General features: G+C 36.3%; 1 protein-coding gene across 5 annotated transcripts in view; it reads right to left on the minus strand.

Moving 5' to 3' along the window:
- sano (CABIT domain-containing protein serrano) overlaps nt 1–23,110 on the minus strand; it is a 711,482-nt gene that overhangs the window by 167,998 nt on the left and 520,374 nt on the right. The gene's annotated exons all lie outside the window — the stretch shown is intronic.

Here is a 23,110-nt window from a genome sequence, read left to right on the forward strand (position 1 = left end):
CCTTTTCCACTAAGATGTACTGCAAATGTTGTTGTAGTGATGCGACCGCTGCTGCTGGCTGCTTCATGCCACGACAATTCTATCGGTTACTTGGTTAAAGTGTCTTCTTTTGTTACAGCTGCTGGGATTTTTCTTTTTGTCGTCGTCGTCTTCTTCTTTTTTTTCGTTCTCTCCGCATTGTGGCAAACAATGGTAATTGTGGTTAAATGTGGGATTTACATGACATTAAAGAAAATCAAAATACTACGACAAAAACCAAACAGCAACAACAACAACAACAACACCATCCCATCCGACAAACAAACGAAACAAAACATCCATTGTAATCGGTAAAATGTCTTGCAGACTTCTTTTGGGGGCAAACGAGCCATCCAGCATTTTTGGGTGTGCTTCAGATGTTCTTGTCATTTTTGTTACATGGAACATGGAAAACAGGGAAGGGAGACGCAACGCTATAGCCCTAGACATATTTTCTAATGGAAAGTGGTATTTATCAAAGGCATCATACAAATGTAATCAGGTAATAGTGTGACCTAGGGTTTGAGGCAATTGTCGTTTCAACCTCTCAACACTAATTCATAGATGAATGCTGTTATCTAGCCTAAGTATTCTATTGGGTACTTATAATTCATTACTAGTTGGTATTAAATGTACATTGTCAAATATAGCCCAGATTTGAATTCAACGTTCGTGTTCGTATACATATTTGGGGATATATAAGGATCATGCAAGAAAACACGCGGCAACCTGTGGATACCGTGTCTTAGTCGATGCCGAGCAATTTGATTGGAATCCGTGAGTGAAACGAAAAACACTCGACTTCAACTCCTAAAAATACATTCTTTTGAATATATCAGGTGGATTTAATTTAATTTAGAGGAAGTTCCAAAAATTTAAAAATCTGATTTGTAGCGTAAATTCTTAGCATTTACTTTATTTAAATCAATATTACAAGAACGACTACTATTTTCCATGTTTATTTTGCTATCGTTTTTGTTGTACTCTCTCGCTCTCATATTTGTTTAGATCATTCAGTTTTAACTGAATTATTCTTCTACATTGTGACGTCATTCATTATTATCCCTTCTAATTCTTGCATTTATTACCTCTGACCCATTTGTTGGTTACATTCATTCATCTGATTGTATGTGTATTTGCGAATCGATTGAAATTTCACTTGACTATTATAGAATATCCTAGACTTAGGATTCTAAAGCTATACTTCAGCGAGTGAGTATAAATATCGGAGAATATCACGTGGTTGAATGAGTTTTAAATCAGACCGCGAACTAAAACCGTCAGTTAGAACCGAAAAATATTTGTACTCTTCTTCTTCGAAAGTTTACACTGTGAGGTAACCGTAGGGAGGGGTGGTTTTATTGCAATTTTTGGGAAATAGTCCAAATTCAGTGTCTACGGCAAAAGGCAAAAGTTTCAAATAAAAATAAAATCAACTGTCCTCGAACTTTTCTTTGTTCAAATGCATTTTAAAAAGGAAAAATTTTCAAATAAAAATAAAGTCATCTGAGCCAGACTGGGGTGTGAACCCACGTCCTTGAAAAGCAAAGGAAAAAAGTGACGTGTTTGCGTTCAGAGCCAAACTCATTAATTTCAAAGGCGGTGCTAAGCGTTTGTCATGAAAGCACGACTAAATGGGAAAATCCTCATTGTTGTTGTAAAAAAAAAACAAAATGCATTTGAAAGAAGAAAAGTTCGAGGACAGTGAAGCCGCTCCACATCCGATATGTCTGAAGTGCCTTTACGAAACAGGCGAAACATGCATGTCACATAGTGATGGATGTGTGGGTTCGAATCGTCGGCTTTCCTTTTTCACTTGCATTATTGATCATTAAGATCGATTCCAACGAGAAATTAAAAAAAATATTTAATTTTTTGGGAAAATGACAAGTTTTATGAGGATTCCGAATGCTTAATCGGCTGTCCTTTCAGATTAACAACATAGTGGAATTTTTGGTCCATTTTAACATAAAGTGTTGAAAACTACTTAGAAACGGACGATGAGTCTCTGAATATCCAAAAACTCGATTCTTAACCTTAACACCAATAAGTAAAAGAACACTGTAAAAACAAGTTAAGTTCGGCCGAACCCAACTTTTTATACCCACCACCATGAAGTATTCTGAACTAATATGGAATAATGAGTTTTCTTTCTGTTACGGAAGTACAAATGCCCACAATTTTAGATGAATACGTTTTTTATCACTGGCAACCCCAAATAACCAATTATAGCTTATTCGGTCAGCTAAAAAATAGAAAGTACATGATATCGGGAGGTACCTTTATTTGATATTCGTGGCCCTACGTCCACAACTTTTGGCGGAGAATGCCAAATTACAGCCGATTTAGGACGAAAATGTAGGCAATTGTTTCCAAATACCTGAAAACGTCGAAATACTCGAAATCGGGAGGTACCGTTCTATATGGGCTATTTCAAAACATCGACCTATGCCCAAAATACTTCAAATAGGTCATAACCGCTACATGGGGGCTACGAGTATACAAAAACATGTTTACTACTGAAAAGCTGCATTAGTTCCAAAACGTATGAGTATCATCATAAAATCTAACGTGTGATATTACGTATACGCTGTTAGTTCATATAAAAGACGTGGGCCCCTGGAACCAGGGATGCCAACTGTTCCGAGGTAAAAATCGCTACAGCCACATACGCACCATAGGCCTGTAGCGATTTTTACCTTAAAACAGTTGACATTCCTGCTAAAACAGTGGTTTTTGTACTTCAAAAATCACCACAAGTAGCGGGAAAACCACCAACTTGGCACCCCTGCCTGGAACTGCAAAAAACTTAAAAAAAACTACGTTTAATTAAAAATAAATTCCGTGAGTCTCCATTGGCAATAAATGTATATTAGGGTCATGTAATATGATGAAAACCGATGCTTAGAGCTCCAAAAAATATTCTTAGGAAGAAATCAGTAGAAACAATGTTTAGTCCAAATTTTAGACAAAATTGTGTTCAAGATTTTCAAGACCACCACAAAATTAAAAATAATTCCAATTTCTGCCTTTCCAATTCAAAAAATGATATTCTATCTGAGGAAAATGAAAGCAAATCGATGGGTTCCACGCAGTTTCGTTGGCAGTGGATATCTACAGTTCCGAAAAGTTACGAAAATTGTAGATGACAAAAGACGTTTTGGAAATTTCCAGCGCATATGTTTAGGATTTTGTGTGGTTCATAAACAGTGAACCCAAATATTCAAATGGAAGACCCAATCAGCACAATGTACAAAATAGCAAGAATATGATCGTTGTATCTCGGAGCTGAAGCTAATTTTGTGAGCCATTCCTTTCGATAGGATTTTTAGAGCTTTTGGGTATTATGTTAGGTGGCATAATCTATAATAATTGTTGTTCCCAGAAGGGACAAGAAAGACTTCACGCATATCAATGAGTGTACCCCCAGCGACAATTTTGAATTTTTGTGAGGGAGGTACCAAAAGATGTTCTCCAATATAGACCTTTGTGGACGTTGATGGACGTTTAGAAGAAATTTTACGATGTGCAAAGTTTCTATCAATTCGTATATTTAATTGGTAGCGTAGGTCAAAAGAAGAAGTCGTCAGGCCTGCAGTAATCGACATTGATTTCATACCCCCAACAATTTCTGGATCCAACACAGCAGTGACCCGTGATGTAAGAAAGAAGTTCTGTGACTCGATATAATTGGCCAGATAAGGCTCAAGACTATGCAACACACAAATTGTTTTGAGGCTTTTCAGAGTTGGCAGATTGATGAGGGAAAGTTAATATGTTGATATATGATGGAAGGTTATAGAACGAAAATTTAGGCTTCGTAAACAGAAAATCAGGAAATTCTTTTAAACGGACTAGAGCGATCTACGTGGGTTATATATAGGATCGAAGAATATTCCAGTATAGGGCGAACAAGCGTCGTGTATAAATTTTTAAACCCTTTTCCATAATATGGATGGATGGTATAATTAAATTTGTCATTCCGTTTGTAACACATCGAAATATTCGTTGGAGATCTTATAAAGTATATATATATTCCTGATCAGCGTAAAATTTTAAGTCGAAATAGCATGTCAGGACATGTCAGTCAGTCCGTCCGTCCGTCCGACCGTCCATCTGTTGAAATCAAGCTACAGCTCGCAATTTTTAATATAGAGCTTAATAATTTGGTATAGAAATTTCTCTTACTTCTAGGATGTTCGGTATTGAAAATCGGCTATATCAATCCACGTTTTGATATAGCCCCCTTAGAATGGTACCTCTCGATTTGGTACATAGTCTTCGTTGGGAGTTTAAAACTTTCCACCTGAAATTTGTCGGTTCTATAGGGGCTATACAAAGACGTGGATCTAGTCTTCGTATAGCTCCTATAGATCGGTACCTTCCCGATTTTCGCTGTTTTCAAGGATTTTTCCTCAATATCCCGCCGAACTGCCTGAAATTTGGCATTTAGTCTTCGTTGGGGGTATAACATTTCCACCTGAAATTTGTCGGTATAAGTCTACGTCGGTATAGGTTCATATAGCCCCCATAGAATTTAACCTCCCGATTTTCGGTATTTTGAAAGTTGTGACCTCAATGACTGAACTTTGGTTTTTAGTTTTCGTTGGGTGTATAAAACATTCCACCTGAAATTTTTCGTTGGGGGTATAAAACTATCCTATTTGTCGGTATAGGTCAAGGTGTAAATATGCCCCCAAACCTCACCGAAATGGCTGAAATTTGACAATTTGTGTTTGTTTGGGGGTATAAAACTTTTCATTTGAAATTTGTCGGTCCACGTCCACGTCTTCATATATACATATATAAAACGGTACCTTCTGATTTTTTGTATTTTGAAGGTTGTCGCCTCTATATCCTTCCGAAATGGCTAAAATGTGGTATTTAGTCTTCTTTCTGGAAGGAAACGAAATAGACCCATAGTTACTTTTGGGGATATACATATAATCACTTTCTGAGTCGATTTATGCATGTCCGTCCGTCTGTCCATGTATTTTTGTTCGCAACGTACAGGTCGCATTTTTTGTTCGGTTCAGCTGAAAATTGGGAAATATAATTTTTGTAGCTATAGGAAGAACGTTATTTATTTTGGTGAAAATCGGTTCAGATTTGGATATAGCTTCCATATAAATTTTCGCCCGATTTGAGGTATTTGCTGCACCAAACACTCTATATACGTCCGAATTTGATGAAACTTGGAATGTGTGACTGAATTCGGTCTAGAAGTAAGTGTGCCAAATTATATCGAAATCGGTTCAGATTTGGATATAGCTGCCATATATATTTTCGGCCGATTTGACGTATTTGCTGCAAAAAACACGCTATACACGTCCGATTTTGGAATTTGGAATGTTTGATTGAATTCGGTCTAGAAATAAGTGTGCCAAATTATATCGAAATCGCTTCAGATTTGGAATGTGAGACGGAATTTTGTCTAGTAATAAGGGTACCATATTATATAGAAATCAGTTCAAATTGATATATCAAGCTTTTTGTAGAAAATTAACTTATGTTGCAACTGAGGTATGGTGTATTGTAACTCGCGATCAGTTTTACTATACCATAACTTTTGACCGCATTTCGGTAAAATAAACTGTTTTAGCCCGATTCACCGAGGGGTTTCTTAAAATAATAATTTGAGCGGAAGCTGTGGTCGTCCTAATGTAAAAAAATCGGAAAAAATCGTTGAAGGAAACGAGTTTCATTATGTTATTTTCCAATTAGTGGTTTTACAACACAATGTAGAGCATAATGCTCAAAGGAGAAGTTACAGAGTACACTGCAGAGTTGAAGTTTCAAATGTATGATTTTTTAATATAGCCACTGTATCTACCTCAAACGGATGCTGACATTTTGAAACCTGAAAAATGAGGTTTTTTGAATTTTTGCTCTAATCGGGACGCGCATCTGGATCACAGTAATCTGCGCCCAAACACGAAATTTTTGTGCGTAAATTTTTCTCAAAAACCTATTTTTTTTGGTTTAAAACTTACAAACGTCATTCGATTTCCGTGGAAACCCGCGTAAATTTAGTTTTTTTACGTTCTGAATCTAACAAGCCACGACGCGTAAAAATTCAACCACTAGATCGGCGGATATGATACCCCTCAAATTTCGAAAATTTGCAAAAAATTATTTTGAAAATATCGCATATTAAAACGCGTTTTGGGTGTGCCAGTTCTACTTAAATAAATAGATCGATACGCGTGTTTAAACTGTGCGAAAACATATATTTAAAAACTCTCGTAAATCCAGAGATATAATAGATTTTTTCTAAAAATTGAGTGCGATGCTACATCCACGGTTCTTGATGGATCGCATTGAAACGGCATAGAATGATGTATTTTTTAATGGTGATTATTGAAATCGGATGCGCATAAAATGTAAATGAACTTCGCGGAAATTATGACCATTTTACTGTATTTTGCACTAGAGTTGTACAATCTAGTTCATTTGAAAGATCTAGTTCAATAGCTCAGCTCTTTAAACTGAACTAGGTCAGTAATCTAGTTCATAGTTCACTGTCCAGTTCAATCATTCGGATAAAAATCGTTCACCGGCTCTTAATCGGCCGTTTGATGAAAACGCATACAAACGCCAAATACAAACAAACAAAAGACTAATATAATTTAACTAGTCCATAACAAAAATATTACATTTGGTCTGTTCCAGTACTGCAAGAATCTACTAATTTTTACTATTTTTTCCGATAACACAAAGGAAAAAGTGTTATCGTAGTAAAAAATAGTAGATTCTTGCAGTTTCTGGAACAGAGCAATTTACATAGTTTTATTGCATTCTTAAAGAAAGATTAATTAATTTTAGAAAAAAAAACATCCTTCATTTAGGTGGCTGGCAAAAAAATCTTATGTTGTGTGTGTGTGTAGAAATTGTCATTGTGAAAAAGCTTTGTGCGTGTGTGTTTCTTTTTTTGTTTTCCGATTTTAGGTAATCGATTCGACATATTGTAATATGTTATGTCTCTATGTTTTTGTAGAAATCTTCATTTCCGGACAGCTATTCCATGTACCTTGATCCAAAACATAAACAAACTGATCACATTACGAAGGCACCCCTTAACATAGACGACGCCGTCACTTTATGTATTTGTGAACGACATGTTGAACTAGATTGTAAATCGTTCGTTGATCGTACGGTCACCGACTGATTATAGTTCAGTGAACTATTGAACTATAATGAACTATATCGACTGATCTAGTTCATACGCTCTTTTCAATGAATCGTTCAATTGAACTAGTTCGTTCATGAACTATACAACTCTATTTTGCAGCCTAATATGCAGCAGATGCTACATCGTGGCCGCCAAATAGAATTTGACAAACTGTACATCAAATAAGAGGGATTGATTCGCTGTGTTGGAAAATCGGATGCGCATCATGTCATTTTCATAATTATGCGGTTTATATGCGTCTCAAATGTTGTAATATTCAATATAACATTATTTTAACGTTATGCCACAATTGGAATTCCTTGTGATTTAATATAAGGTTCTAATAATATTATCCAATAGGAAAACTATAAGCGAAAAATTTGTTACAACGGAATGTAATCATTATTGCGTGAAATTTTGACGAAAATGCCCAAGAACTCAAAAATTTTTCTCCAACTTTTCCTATAAAACCATAAAAAAAATAAAATTAAAATAATATGATTTTAATTTTTTCGTAATATTTTCTTCGTATTTTTGCAAATAACATGAATACTATGCTCCAACCTTCACAACTTAGGTTTCATTTTATTCCTCAAAATGTCTGGATGCTGTTATAACTTTTTATATATTTTTCGTAACTATGAGCGCTATTGATTCAAAAATATGTTTGTATATACGTGAAATTATTTAACAAATTTAATTTTTCGCGAATCGATTGAGACTTTGCGATTATTTTTTGCATCATCACTCTTCTTCTTCTTCTTTATTTGCCATTCCGTATTCGGGTTTTAGCGATCATACAATTACATAATGATAATTTGGTATATTTAACAAATCAGTTTATTAATTTATATATAGGTTTCTGTTTTTAGCGGCATTCAGAAGAGTTCTTTCATTATGGTGTCCAGTCCAATCTTGAATGTTTTTGAGCCATGATGTTTCCCGTCGCCCTCTTGGTCTTCTCCCATCGATTTTTGTTTGGATAATAATTTGCAGAAGCTTATATTTTTCATGCCTCATAATGTGATCAAGATATGCGGTTTTTTGTGTTTTTATATTTTTTATTAATTGGCGTTCGACTATCATGCGTTCTAACACTTCGTCGTTTGTAATGCGCTCGGTCCATGGGATCTTTAAAATTCGACGATATATCCATATTTCAAACGAGTTCAGTCTTTTTTCATCTACAGCTTTCAAAGTCCATGTTTCCGCAGAGTACAATAAAACGGACCATATGTAACATTTTACAAATCGTATTTTTGTAGTAAGACTTATGTCGTGGCTAAGTAAAACTTTGTTATGTTTGAAAAAATTGTTTCTTGCCATTTCTATTCGGCATTTAATTTCTCTTGATATGTCCCATTTATCGTTGATTTGAATACCGAGGTATTTGTAGGTTGTCACTCGCTCTATTTCATCGTTATTTATCTTTAGTGGCGTATTATTGTCGGCATGATTCCTGCTTACTACCATATATTTTGTTTTCTTAACGTTGATTTTTAATCCGTATATTTCGCTATTTTGTGTTACTGCGTCTATTAATTTTTGTAGTCCAGCTATGCTGCTTGCTACTAATACGGTGTCATCAGCATAGCGTATGTTATTTATTAAGGTGTTGTTTAGTTGGATACCAATATTCTTTCCACGTACAGATTCTTCGAATATTTTCTCGGAATATATGTTAAATAAAAGAGGGGACAATATGCAGCCTTGTCTTACACCTCTTGAAATTGGAACATCGTCAGTTAATTCATTATCTACTTGAATGTTTGCTATCTGTTTCCAGTATAGGTTTTTAATGCAGTTTATGTCACTGTCTTCCAATCCGATTGAAAGTAGGATCTCTATCAATTTATCATGATTTACCGTATCGAACGCTTTTTCGTAGTCTACGAAACATAAGAATACATCTTTTTGTACCTCTCGACAATTTTGTATTAATACTTGTACAGCTAGTAACGCTTCTCGTGTCCCCATGCCTTCCTTGAATCCAAATTGTGTTTGTCCCATGTGTGCTTCGCAGATCGAATAGATTCGTCTATGTATTATTTTTAAAAATATTTTAAGAGCGTGGCTCATTAGACTTATTAGTCTATAGTCGCTGCAGGTCTTCGCATTATTTTTCTTGGGTATTGTAATAAATGTTGATTTGAGCCAATCTTGGGGATATTGTCCTGTTTTATATATATTGTTGAATAATTTTAAAAGAAGCTTGGTGTTATTTCCGTCTATTAACTTAAGTACCTCGGCAGGTATTTCGTCTGGACCCATTGCCTTTTTATCCTTCATTGACATAATAGCTAGTTGTAATTCATTCTCAGTAATGGGTGTCCCTGTAAAATTAATTTCATCCCCAGAGTTGGATAAGGATGTTCGTTGGTGATCGATAAATAATTGCTTAATATATTCTTCCCATAGTTTTTTCTTTTCTGCAGTTTCATAAATTGCTACTTTATTATCATTGTAGATAAATGTTGACGATCTCTTTGGATAAATACCAGATGTCTCTTTTAATTTTTTATGGAGATTGAAGTCGTCATGAAGTATTTTAAGTCGTTCAATTTCCTGACATTGCTTATTTATTTGCTCATTTTTTGCAGCACGTGTTGCGATTTTAATTTCTTGGTTTATCTCCCAATATCTTTCATAGTTTACATTTCTGTGTTTACTTCTTTCTTTCCGAAGTGCTCGAATTTCATCCGTTATCCATGGATCTTCTTTTTTGCGCATGTTGGTTCCGATTATATTTTTTGTGACATCTTTTATGGATTTTTTCACTTGGTTCCATAGGTTCTCGACATTACATATTGTTGCATTTATTTCAGTGAGGTCGGCATTTAATTGTTCCTTTATCGTTTGTTTCGTTAATGGGTCATTCAGTTTTTCAATATTGATTCTTGGTTCCGGCTTTTTCTTGCGAGTGGTAGCAAGTTTAATTCTTAAATTGCACATTAAAAGGTTATGGTCTGAGGGGACATCAGCACCAGGATAGGTAGAACATTTTGACACACACGTACAGTACCTCTTATTTATCAAAATGTAGTCTATTTGGTTTCTTACTATGTTGCCATTATTATCCTGAGGTGATTTCCACGTATAAAGTCGCCTAGGGTGAAGACAAAATAATGTATTGGTGATTTTGTATTTATATTCTTGGCAAAACTGAATCAATTTCTCTCCTCTTTCATTCCGTTTTCCCAGTCCGAATTTGCCTGTAACTTCAGCTGTTACTTCTTGCCCGACTTTGGCATTAAAATCCCCTTGGATTATTGTGATGTCGTGCGGTTTTGTCATTTTCAACAATTTTTCCAAGTCGTTGTAGAACTGTTCTATTTCGTCGTTATTGCTATCAGAGGTGGGTGCATAAACTTGTATTATGTTTATATTAATTGGTTTTCCAGATATTTTCACCATCATGACCCTATCTGATATTGGAACCCATCCAGCAACGCTGGCAGCTATTTTGTTCTTGATCAGAATTGCGACACCTCTTCTATGAATTCCTTCCGGGTTTCCGGAGTGATAAACTTTTATATCATGAGATACAAATTCTCCATATTCCGTCCACCAAGTTTCACTAATGCCCAACACATCTATCTGTAACCTTTTCATCTCGTTTATGGTATTGTCCAATTTCCCAAGTTCGTAAAGACTTCTGACATTCCACGTTCCTATGTTTAGTTTGGTTTTACCTCCGGGGATTCTTAGCACCCTCGAATTGCCGGAGACTGAGGGCCGTTTGTTATTTCCTGTATTCATTGTAATTGTATGGTTTTCAAGGGATTATACTTCAGTGGTTTCCCGTTGCCTTCTGAAGGGTTTATAGTTTTCCTTCTTTTTTGTTCAGCCGTTCCTCTGGAATACAGACGCTGTTTGTAGCCGCCCAATATGGGTCAGACGCTACCGATGAAAATGGAATGTGCTTGGCTTGCTCCAAACCGATATTCACATTTCGCTGTGTGTGTGCCGCTTTCGCAGTTTCTGCTACGCCACCCACTCTCCAAAGGCGACCATATTAGTCGACTCGACATCTGCCCGCCAGTGATACTAAGGGACCAGCTGCCGTCCCTTAGGCTAGATTTTGGTCACCCCCGGGTATTTTATTTCCCCGGTGTCCTGTATGTTGTTGAAACACACCGAACGTCCCCAATTCGCCAATGGGAGGGTCCCGATGGAGGATCTAGCAAGCCCCACACGGGTTGCATCATCACAAAGGTTACTAATTCGGTTAACGATAATAGGATATAACAGCTAACTATATTAAGCCGCGATTTTTTTAGAATTTTTTCTAATTATCATAATTAAAACGGTCATATCTTTTGCGCGCAACGATCAAAGTTAGTAATCATTGATGTAGTATTAAAATTTTATTTTGATTTTTTTGAAATGGAAAAGACAATTTTAGACATTTTTCCTGATATATCTTCTATATATGTCTTACATATTCACAGTGGTGGTCGGCCCCGCCCGACTATGATTCTTTCCTTACTGGTTTTAGTTAGTCTTCATTGGTTGTATTAAACTTTCCATAAGAAATTTGTCGGCGTAAGTCCACATTTTCTTATAGCCTCAGGAACGGTCCCTCCCTATTTTCGTTATTTTGAAGGTTGTGGCCTCAATATCCCACCGAGATGGTTGCACTTTGCATTAAGTCTTCGCTGGGAGTATAAAACATTCGAAAAGAGAATTGTTGTTATTGAACCGCGTTTTCATATAGTCCCCGTTGAACACTTCCTCCCGATTTTCGTTATTTTGAAAGTTTTAGCCACATTATTTAACCGAAATGACCTGAAATTTGATCTTAAGGTGTGACCAATCCACCTAATCTGCTTTTTATGGGTTCCTGGTTTGTTAAGTTCCATAGTTCTATGTTACTTATGGTGTTGGGCCAGAATATCCTGCATATGATCCTGAGGCATTTGTTTATGAATACCTGTAGCTTTTGCGTGACGGACAAGCCAGGATATACTGCCGTATTTGATTTTATACAAGCTTCAAATATCATCTGCATAGTCTAAGTCTTCGAGTTGTCGCGAGAGACCCCATCTTATGCCTCTTCTCTGAGAGCAGACTTCATTCATTATTTCATCCAGTACAATTGTGAACAGTAGGCGTGATAGAGGGCATCCTTGTTTTACTCCCGCGCTTGTGAGGAATGGTTGGTTGGCATTATCGTACATCGCTTTTATTATTCGGATTATTAATATAAAATTATTAATATAAAATTAGTTTTATTAGTTAAGATATTCTACTCCTCCAAGGAATAAGCCTTAACGCGGAGGAAGAGTTTACTTATTATTTTCATAGACCAAAGGAAACGAATTCTTCTTATTTACTTCAACAGTTTGACAAAATAATTTATTTCTACAATACAAATTGTCAACACATTTTGGTGTATGTTTTGGTTTTAAGCATGTTTAAAAACTCTACTGTTTCCTTCTGTTTTGAATTATCGTATATTGAGGTGTATGGCCACAAAACATGCATAAGCTTGTATCTTAAGTCTTTTGTTTAGAGTTTTCGATTATTAAATAAATATTCACCATTAGTATGGCTGAGACTATTTTTCCTTTATTGAAAGATATTTCTTTGGAAAACATTTTCACTTTCTATTTAGAGGGATGGAGACCGAGAGAGGGTGCTACAAATACAATATTTTTGTGTAAAGCAATAAGAAAACATACAGGCAGGCAGGCAGGCTAAAACTCCCCTTTCAAAATGAAAAATTATGTTCGGCGGCAACGTCTTCTACTATTTTACAAATTCAACCCGCATAAAAGTGTGAAATTTTCACTTCTCTTCTAGATCAGTTTTATGCTGCTTCCCATTCGAACTACATATAATAAGCATTAGTGAAGCAATCATTTGTTCTTCATTTGTTTGTGCTGTGGGGTGGTGTGGTGCGGTAACTGCCCCATTTCGAAAGTGTTAACAGCAATTGTTACTTGGGCTATTTGGTATTATTTGTTTCTGACTGTTCTTGTTGTTGGTGCTGCTGTTGCTGATATTACAATGACTCTTGTACATAATTTTTTTCTCTGTGTGTATATGTCTTTAAAATTTCTTTTCTTTTGATAGACGACGAGAGAGTACCAGGTAATTTGTTAATGTTCCATGTGCCCTAGGGTTATTGACAAGCCATCTTTCTTAAATGTTTGTCTGTTTTTTGATTTTGTTTGGCTATTTCTTTCAACAATGAAAGGTTCATTTGAAATGCAAAGTAGTACGTGTTGATGCTGTCGCTTGTGGTGGTCTGGTTATGAGCTTTTCAGATGTTCTATATTTGATTGTTGTTTTAGAGTTTGTCTTGTGGATCTTCTTCTAAAGACAAACTGCATGGAGGTTATCTTGGAATTGAGAAAGAAATAAAGAAAGTCAGTAATGACAAGCATTATTGTGTACTTATCTTTAAACTGTTCTATATAGTTCTTTGTTTATAATTAATTATCCAAATGTGTTGAGCAACACATGTAAATTTATGTATGTACATTTTTAGGTTGACGGTACTGTTGAAACTCTTCAATAATAACCCGCTTCCCTGCCACACATTTGAACCAGCACAAATATGTGTGCCTTCATTAACAATGGCAAATAACCGAAAACATTTTGGACATGTTTCATTTCGATTGACTTGCATTGTAACTCCATATCCGTATCTTATAAGTATAGTGAACACTGTCGTAGTCTTTTTTAATACAGTGGATCCGTAAAAATATTTTGGAGATTATCACAGGGTTGAATAGTTGAGTTTTGAAGTTGAATATAGAAGTTTGTTTAGAAAAATGGAATTAGTGCTCTAACTCCCTGTTTTTATACCCTATACCACAATGTGGAAAAGGGTATTATAAGTTTGTTTTGGTAAAAATTCATGTAACACCGCGAAATATTCGTCGGAGACCCCCAATGTGGTATACCAATCTTCATATCTCGACGAGATAAAGCGATTTTGAGATGTGTGTCCGTCCGTCCGTCCGTCTGTCCATTATAAATTGTAAACACGCTCCGGGCCGCAATTATGGACCGATCGTCACGAAATTTTGTAGGGAGGTCGGGTTCATATCATTATAGATCCTTATTCTTATTGGTGATGATCGTAAAATATTTATCGGGTGAAATGGACCAAAAACATAATATTTATCCAATTTTCTAGCGGCTCTGTAGGTCTCAATAATAGTCCGATCAACGCGTAATTTTAAATAAGGTAAGAGTATATCACAAAGGAGAAGCTTGCAATTTGAGATGGCGATCGGATAATATTTAGAGGGTTAAATTGACCAAAACTTTTGTGTGAAAATTGTGAAAATTATTAATATACAGGTTATATCTTAATTCCTGGAAGTGATATTCCGGACAAGTGAGATATACTTGAAAGTGGACCGCTTGACCTTTCAATTGTTGCCAATTATGTTGGTGTGCATGATCAGATAACAGAGTTACAGCCTAATATATTCCGTTATTTGTTTGTAGTGTCATAATAAACTCGCTAGAAGTCGCAATTATACATCAATAGCCACGAAATTTTGCACCGGGTAAGAGTATAGGTCGAAAAAGATGCCTACAATTTTGAATGATGATCTGATATTCTTTGGCGGGTGAAATGGACCATTACTTTTGTATGAAAAATATAAAAATTTTATTTTTGGTCGATATTTTAATTCGTTGAGGACATATATATTTCGCAAAGTAGCCTACATATGGAAAAAAAACTACAGACCTTTCCTCTGATGTAAATTGCAATAAAGTGTTTGCTAGATAACGGGCCTACTGCCTAATATATAATGGGTTCTGTGTAGAGAACCACATTTTTATCCCATGCTACATATTGTCTCTCCAAAAGTTTATGTAACACCACGAAATATTCGTCCTAGACCCCTTATTTGGTATGCCAAAATTCATATCTCGACGAGATAAAGCGATTTAGCGATGTGTGTCCGTCCAATAAAAATTGTAAACAAGCTTAAGGCCGCAATTATGGACCGATTGTAACGAATTTTTTAAGGAGGTTGGGTTCAGGCCAGAATAGAAATGATTAGTTTTTGGTAATCATCGTGAAATGTTCAGGGGACGAAATGAACCAAAAACAAAATTTTAACCAATTTTGTAATAACCCGCAAAATTTTAACAAAGTTTGAGTTTATGATGAAGAAGAAGCGTACAAACCAACGTGAAGATCAGATAATACTTAGCGGGATAAATGGACTAAAACTTTTGAGTGAAATTGGTAAAAATTTCAATAACGTAGCGGTTAAACAACGGAAGTAGTAGTACTACATAAGTGGGTTTCATTACATTTTAGTTTGTGTGAACTAAATTTTCCTTCCCTGCTACAAAAAGGTCTGTCACGCTAGATAACTTTTTGGTTTTGGTCATAAGTATTATACATTACATCTCTGATATTTGATAATTAAATTTTCACAATCATTGAAAAGAAGTTCCGTGGAAAGCGATTGTCCAGGGATAGTGGTATAGGGTATCCCATGGTCGGCTCCGTCCGACTATAGACTTTTCTTACTTGTTTTGTAACTTATTTTTGTTCGTTCGTATATATTCGTAATAATTATGGCATCCATAGCTCAGCCCACAGATGACATACAGACTTAACATTTCGTAGATGAGTTCCACATATAGTTAAGAATTCCTCATAGAAAAATCAGCGCTCTCCATTTGCGATAAGACAAGTAAATCGATCTACAAAATTTGACAATTCATGTGAGAAGAATACAAATTTATACAAAAGCAGGGGGTAAGATGTGAGACGGGTCATCTCTTGAAAACTTTAAATCTCGGAACGAAGGAAAACCCAGGACCAATTTATATGTGCTCAGTGTGTCACATCCGCATCCACCACACTCAAACTTCGGTGAGATGCAATAGATGTCGGCAGTGGGTGCATCTCAAGGGTTGTTCTTGATTCGTCCATGCGAGGGACTATGTTGCTGCGTGTCACACAGTGCGTGAACACAGGCTCCAGTGGGTCGTCGTCGGCATACGAATACGCGACTCCCCGCAGTCCCCCAAGCAGCAGACGCACACGCAGCTCTTAACACTAGAGCTGGAAAACTACCGATAGCCAGACTATCGTCTTGATCGCTGTCGTAAAGATTTGTTTATATCGGACTCAAAAGCAATTATGTTTTAAATAATTCGCGACAGATAACCCAAATAAGTTATTTTGGTGGCCGACGTAATCTTTGTTTCACGACAGCAATCCAAACGATAGTCAGACTATCGATGGTTCGCCAGCTCTACTTAACACCACCTGCTGTTGCTATAATCCCTGAAAATTCATCCTTTTTGCAATTTAATTGCAATTTACTCCGAGGTAAGATCGAGGAAATAGTCGATTTCATGAGTCGGAAGAATGTCATGGTCGCAGCGATGAAGGAAACCAAGCTCAACGACAACTGCAGCTTACAGCATTGTGATGGTCACAACGTACTGAGGAAGGATCGCATCAGAAATTTAGGTTTGTGAATTAGCTTTCTGTCTGTCTGTCTGTTTAGTACAAACCTACCTCTCTTGATCCTGGCTCTAATGGCCCGTAAGTGGTAGCAGTCAGGTGTTGAATTGCTGAGATAGAGTTGCCGAACGTATACATTCCGCCATTAAATAGCTGTACTCCACGTTATAGGCCCAATTTTAGCCCGCTTTTGGAAGGTCATAACCGTCTGGTCTTGAGGGAATATAAAGATCATCATGAGTTGCGTCATTCGGTTCTCGGAAACAACCAGAGGAGTATAGCGCTGGCTGAGCAGATTGATAGCTCTACGTTTTCCTCCGTTAATGAAGACGTCCGTACCAGAATTAGCGGAGAGTGTCATAGTTTGCCCGACATAGCCATCGTGTCACCTGGTCTGACAATTGACGTCACCTCGTATCATCTACTCATAATTGTCTCCACAAACAGACCCCCGATTTCATCACCTCTGAACGCCGCACGTTCACAGTTCTCTGAGTCTGAGGTCGCTAGAGATCGTACGACGAAGCTCAACACCCTGATTCGCTAATCCCGTCGTCTCTGCTGGGAAGTTAGAGCTTATTTCAGGTATTCGACCAGCAGAAATATGGCGAACGGCTAATGATGCCTCAGAAATTCCCCCCTGCTACCCGAACACCAGAGGGATTGGGAAGTTTTCTGAAGCGTTGGTTTGGTAAATTCCCTGAATCCTTCTCTCAACGGCGTTCAGATAATAAAAAGTCGGGTGATCTATTTATGTAGATGAGGATAGGGAGAGGGTCCTACCCATGGGAAATAACGGTTAGCCAATTCACGTTATTCGTCAGCCCAGCTGACACGATGCAAATATGTATGCTCATCAGTGATTTTAGTTGAGGTTTTTTGAATTACCCTAAAAGATGTTGCCTTCGTAATAGGGGTTGCGAGGACAACCTGCTGAAAAAGTTGAATTGGTCCGAGACATGTCATTAAACTGTACATTTGCAAAAAAATTAAGGTACCCAAAGGAGTGGAATGACAAAGTCCACATTCGAACCTGATCTCAGAAATATTACGATGTGTAAAGTTTGGACCACATTGGAACGCCTTCGAGAGTTATCGTGCGCACCATTTCGAACTTTTTGGTGGCTCGAAGGAGTGGACTGATATGGACCATTTTCGAACTTAATCAAAATTTGGACACAATATTACGAGATGCTAAAAAAAAACAATTCAGCTTGGACATAATATTACGAGGTGCTAAAAAAACAATTCAGTTGTTAAACGCGACAGCCAGTCAGGCGGACAGAGCAGAGTCATTCAAACATACTTTACCATTACCTCGATGAGACACTTTTTTGATGGTGGTTTTACAACAACATTTGCTGTTGTATTTTGTAGCATATTGTGGAATTTAATAATAAATATAATTGTTCCACAATCATTCCAGAAGGGACAAGAGAGGATCTCTCATATCAATGAGTGCACCACGAATCATATTAGCTCAATAATATGGGACCTATTGTCAATCGTAGAGTCCGAACAGTGTGTCTTAAGACAGCACTTGTAGAGAAGTTTCACATGGCCGAAATACTCAGGAAATGTCCACTTCATTCCCCATCTCATTTTCTTATACTGAGAAATTTCTAAAATTATGCAAAACTGTTTTCTTCATAAACCACTGTTTTCGGTGTTAGCTTGTCTGCTTGACTTTTTGTCTCTCTCTTGTTGTTATTTTTTTTTTTCGTTTTTGTTCAACAATCCATCCGCCCGTCTGTCAGCGCTTTTATTCGTAAACAGAGATTGTCAAAAATCGTTGTACGTGAGTAATGATTTAATTTGAAATGTGGGTCAAACGGCTGTTACTCGGTTTAGCCGAAATAATGTATAATTGATTCATAGCCATTTCATTTCACTTCTGTTCACTTCACTTCAATTCATTTCATTTTCAATTTTGGTATTCTTTGTTTTTGGCACTGGCGGTGTGAATGTTTAACACGGCTTCTTTGTCCACTGTGGCAGCTTAAAGCCCGAAAACAACAAAAAAAAAGCAAACAAGAAAAAAAGAACAAGAAAACAATAACCAAATCAGTTAGAATTTATGTGGCTGGCTCTGTGTGATATTCGGTTAAATGCTTGTTAATAAATTAAAGACCATGATTTTACATGTCATATTTAGGTCTTTGTAATGCAGCAGTATTCATAAAATGGTTGTTGGTGTTTTGTTTTTCTGGCTGCCGCTGCTGCTGTTCTATATTACCTACATACATACATGTGTATGTGTTTCCTTTCCATTCCATGTTCATATGTATGTATGTATGTATGCTGCCATCATGCATCTCTTTATGACAAAGACATTTTGAAATGGCTTGGCCCTAATTTGAAAGCATGTTTACTTCAATTTTGTGCATGTTAAAGATGCGGGAGATCAGAGCGTTTGTGGGGGAAGACATGGTCTCCACAGCAGTTTTGTGGAGCACAAACAGTGATGTTTTTTTCTAAGAAACAAAGTGAATCATCTGACAGAAGTGCAGAAGAAGAATGCCAATGACTTGACTGGACATAAAATGCGTTTAGGTAAATAAGTTTTCGTTGCTATCGATTGAATAGCAATAAAATAGCAAGTAAGAACGGCTTTAAGTTCGGCCGGGCCGAACTTATTATACCCTCCACCACGAGTGGTATTGAAGTAAAATGGAACCAATAGTTTCCTCTCGTTTATGAAGAAGATTTAATACCAAATTTCAGCAATTTCGGTAAAACAATGTGGTTAACGTTAAAAATACCGAAATTCTGGAGCTACCGTTCTATGGGCGCTATATCAAACGTCGGTCTATACCGACAAATTTCTGGCCTAAACTTTTTAGACTCAAAGAAGACTAAATTCCAAATTTCCGATATTACTCTACGATAAGTTGGTTAACACCTAATAAATACTGTTAATCAAGAGATACGTTATGGGGATATATGTAGGAGATAGGAAGACGTGGACCTATTCTGATAATTCTTTTCTGGAACATTTTATAACCCCATGAAAGACTAGATAGCAAATTTCAGTCATTTCGGTGGGATATTGACGTCACGTCCTTCATAATTACGAAAATCGGGAGGCCCCGTTCTATGGGGGCTATATCGAAACGTGGACCTATACCGACGAAATTCAGTCGGAAAGGGTTTTACTTCTAACGTAGACTAAATATTTCAGCTATTTCGGTGGGTTGTTGTGGCCACAACTTTCAAAATATCGAAAATCTGTCATTTCAATGGATTATATTATTATAACCTTCAAAATACCGAAAATCGGGAGGTACTTTTCTATGGTGGCTATAAGAAGGCGTGGGCCTATACCTAAACATTTCTGGGGGAAGTTTTCGTACCCCCAACGAAGACTAAATACCAAATTTCAGTTATTTTGGAGGAATATTAAGGCCACAACCTTCAAAATACCGAAAATCGGGAGGTACCGTTCTATGGGGATGTATCAAAACGTGGACCGATATAGCCCATTTGCAATACCAAACATCCTAGGGGTAATAGAAACTTCTATACCAAATTACAAAGCTCTATCTTAAAAATTGCGAGCTGTATCTTGATTTCAACAGACGGACATGGTTACATCGACTTAAAATTTTACCCTCATCAAGAATATGTATACTTTATAGGGTCTCCGATGAATATTTCGATGTTACAAACGGAATGACACTTTTAATTATATTATGGTGGAGGGTTTAAAAATAAACATTTTTATTAATTGTTTGTTTTGTTTATTGTTGAAGTTCAATCTCATTTTCGATTGTTTGAGTGGGGTATTCCCCCATTGGCTCAACTTCATTTATTACCCTCTATTACAGAGAGTAATGTTTTTCAAAACGAACTGACAGTGTTGCAAAATTTTACTGATCGCTACCAATATCATGATTTCATCCCGGCGAAGGGAATTATCAATTGGCTTCTCAGTTTTTTGACATGATGCCTTTTTTAGCGAAAAACCGAACTCTTTAAGTGTCTAGTATTCTCATATGAATGAAAATCACACTCACTTTTCGGCTTTTCCAAAGAAACACCAAAATCAAAATATTTTGCAACATGTCAGCACGTATCAACTAAGAATTCTTCGAATTCTGTGAGTTGAAAAGAACACCAACACAGATGCCTGTGTGAACTTCAACAATAAACAAAACAAACGAAAAACAGCCGAGGCACGGGCGAATTGGAGCTTTGTTAAAAACAAAATTCCAATAAACAACCACACAGGCATCTGTGTTGGAGTTCTTTTCAACTCACAGAATTCGAAGAATTCTTAGTTGATACGTGCTGACATGTTGCAAAATATTTTGATTTTGGTGTTTCTTTGGAAAAGCCGAAAAGTGAGTGTGATTTTCATTCATATGAGAATACTAGACACTTAAAGAGTTCGGTTTTTCGCTAAAAAAGGCATCATTTCAAAAAACTGAGAAACCAATTGATAATTCCCTTCGCCGGGATGAAATCATGATATTGGTAGCGATCAGTAAAATTTTGCAACACTGTCAGTTCGTTTTGAAAAACATTACTCTCTGTAATAGAGGGTAATAAATGGAGTTGAGCCAATGGGGAAATACTCCACTCAAACAATCGAAAACATTTTTATTAATTTAATATATTTTATTTAAATTTTTTTATTTAAATATTTCTTACAATTAAAAATTATAATAGACTTATAGCTAAAAACACTAGCGACTATGGTTATCGGCTGGTACATTTTATGTTTTATGGTTTCGTTTAATATGCTTCAGAAAATAGAGGTTAATCATTCAGTCACTAGTAATCACCGCACTGCAATCCAAAGTATAATGTATTTTAAGATTTAGTGGACATTTTAAGGGTTTCTGAAAAGTGGTGTCATGCTTAAGTGCTCCATCTGTCATTTGATTTTTTTGAGATGTAGTCACCTTTCTCGCGGTTATTCCCAAAGTCACCCACTTCCGCTGTAATGGGCGTTCAAAATACAGGGAAACAACTAACTACAAAAATATACACATATAAGGTTTAATAAACGACTTCCTAGAACATGCTAGGAGCATTTCTTTAAGGTGGAACAAATTAAATTCAATTAAACTATGGAACAAATCAACAAAAATGTATTTTATGTTATGTTGACAATTTCTGGTGGAAGTGTTGTGTGGCCACTTGTTACCTAAAATGTTAAATTACAGGTAATTCGGTCAAAAATGTAGCTAAAATCCTCAAAATACCAAAAATACCAAATGAATTTTAGAAATTTTGTATCAAAAATGATTTCCTGTAGCACGGATTAATAAAATATTGCCTATTAATCCGTAAAATAACGTTTATTCCATTGAAATATAAAAAAGTTCACGCACAAATCGATTTAAAAAAAACTATTTTTTCTGAAAAAACGTATGAAATGAAAAAACATTTTTTCTCAAACATTATTTCCTGTTGCACGAATCAATAAACTTAAGCCTACTTATAAATAAAATAAGGTTTATTCCACTCAAATAATGAAAAAGGTCATGCACCAACCATTTTGAAAAAAAAAATGTTTTTATTTTTGTAAAAAATTATATCTTTGAAAAAAAAAGCGATCACGAAAATTTTATGATTTTCAGATTTAAAGAAAATTAGTGAGAAACAAATGTTACGTCATTACGCTATTATACAGGGTTATGAGGTTGTAAAAAAGTCAAAACCCTAACCGTTCTTGACCTGCCTATTGAGAAAAGACGCTCAGGAACAAAAATATAGCACTCTAGCTCAATTATTGTGGAGCTAGACGGACAGACGGACATGGCTATAAGGACGCAGAGTTGCTGCAAAGGTACGTACCCGATTAAACTTTGCAAATGAAACACGAACAGATACAACACTGAAGTTGGACATCAGCATGATCCGCAGTATTCTTTCCAGATATATATCGGGTTCCAATATGGACTAAATCGGTCCACTCTTTCGGGTACCTCGCACCCAAAATTCGGAATAGTAAAGTTTAAGAGCTCCTCTCAGATCGTTTTGAAATATCATTCAACGGGTTGTCCTTGCGGCTCTATTTACGACGGTGCAATTTTTTCGAGGAAAAGTTCATTTTTTATTTTATTTGCAATTAACTCCTTGAGGAGCATGGGGCCTTTACAAGCTATTCTATCATTCGCAATCTGTTTTATTTCGTACCATCTAGTACCGCTGCTCTCTACTTCTTTCATCAGACTTCTTTTATAAGTGGTGTTTGGCCGGCCCTTCCTTCTGTGCCCCTTGGGATTTCAGTCTAGGGCTTGGCGGCATATCTCATCCTGTTCTTTTCGTTCTTGTATGTCCAATCCATTGTCACTTGCTTCTTTTTATGGTTATGGGAATCGGTTCCAAATCTCATTTTATATAAGTCTTCATTACTTTGACCACCATATTTTTAAAATGGATCGTAAGCATCTATTTGTGAAGCTTTGCAATTTGTTGTTCAAGGCTGCTGTTGCTAGCCATGATTCGCA

Source organism: Musca autumnalis, unplaced genomic scaffold (assembly GCF_047663935.1).
Source record: "Musca autumnalis isolate F117 unplaced genomic scaffold, ASM4766393v1 scaffold_5, whole genome shotgun sequence".
Taxonomy (NCBI): Eukaryota; Metazoa; Arthropoda; class Insecta; order Diptera; family Muscidae; genus Musca; species Musca autumnalis.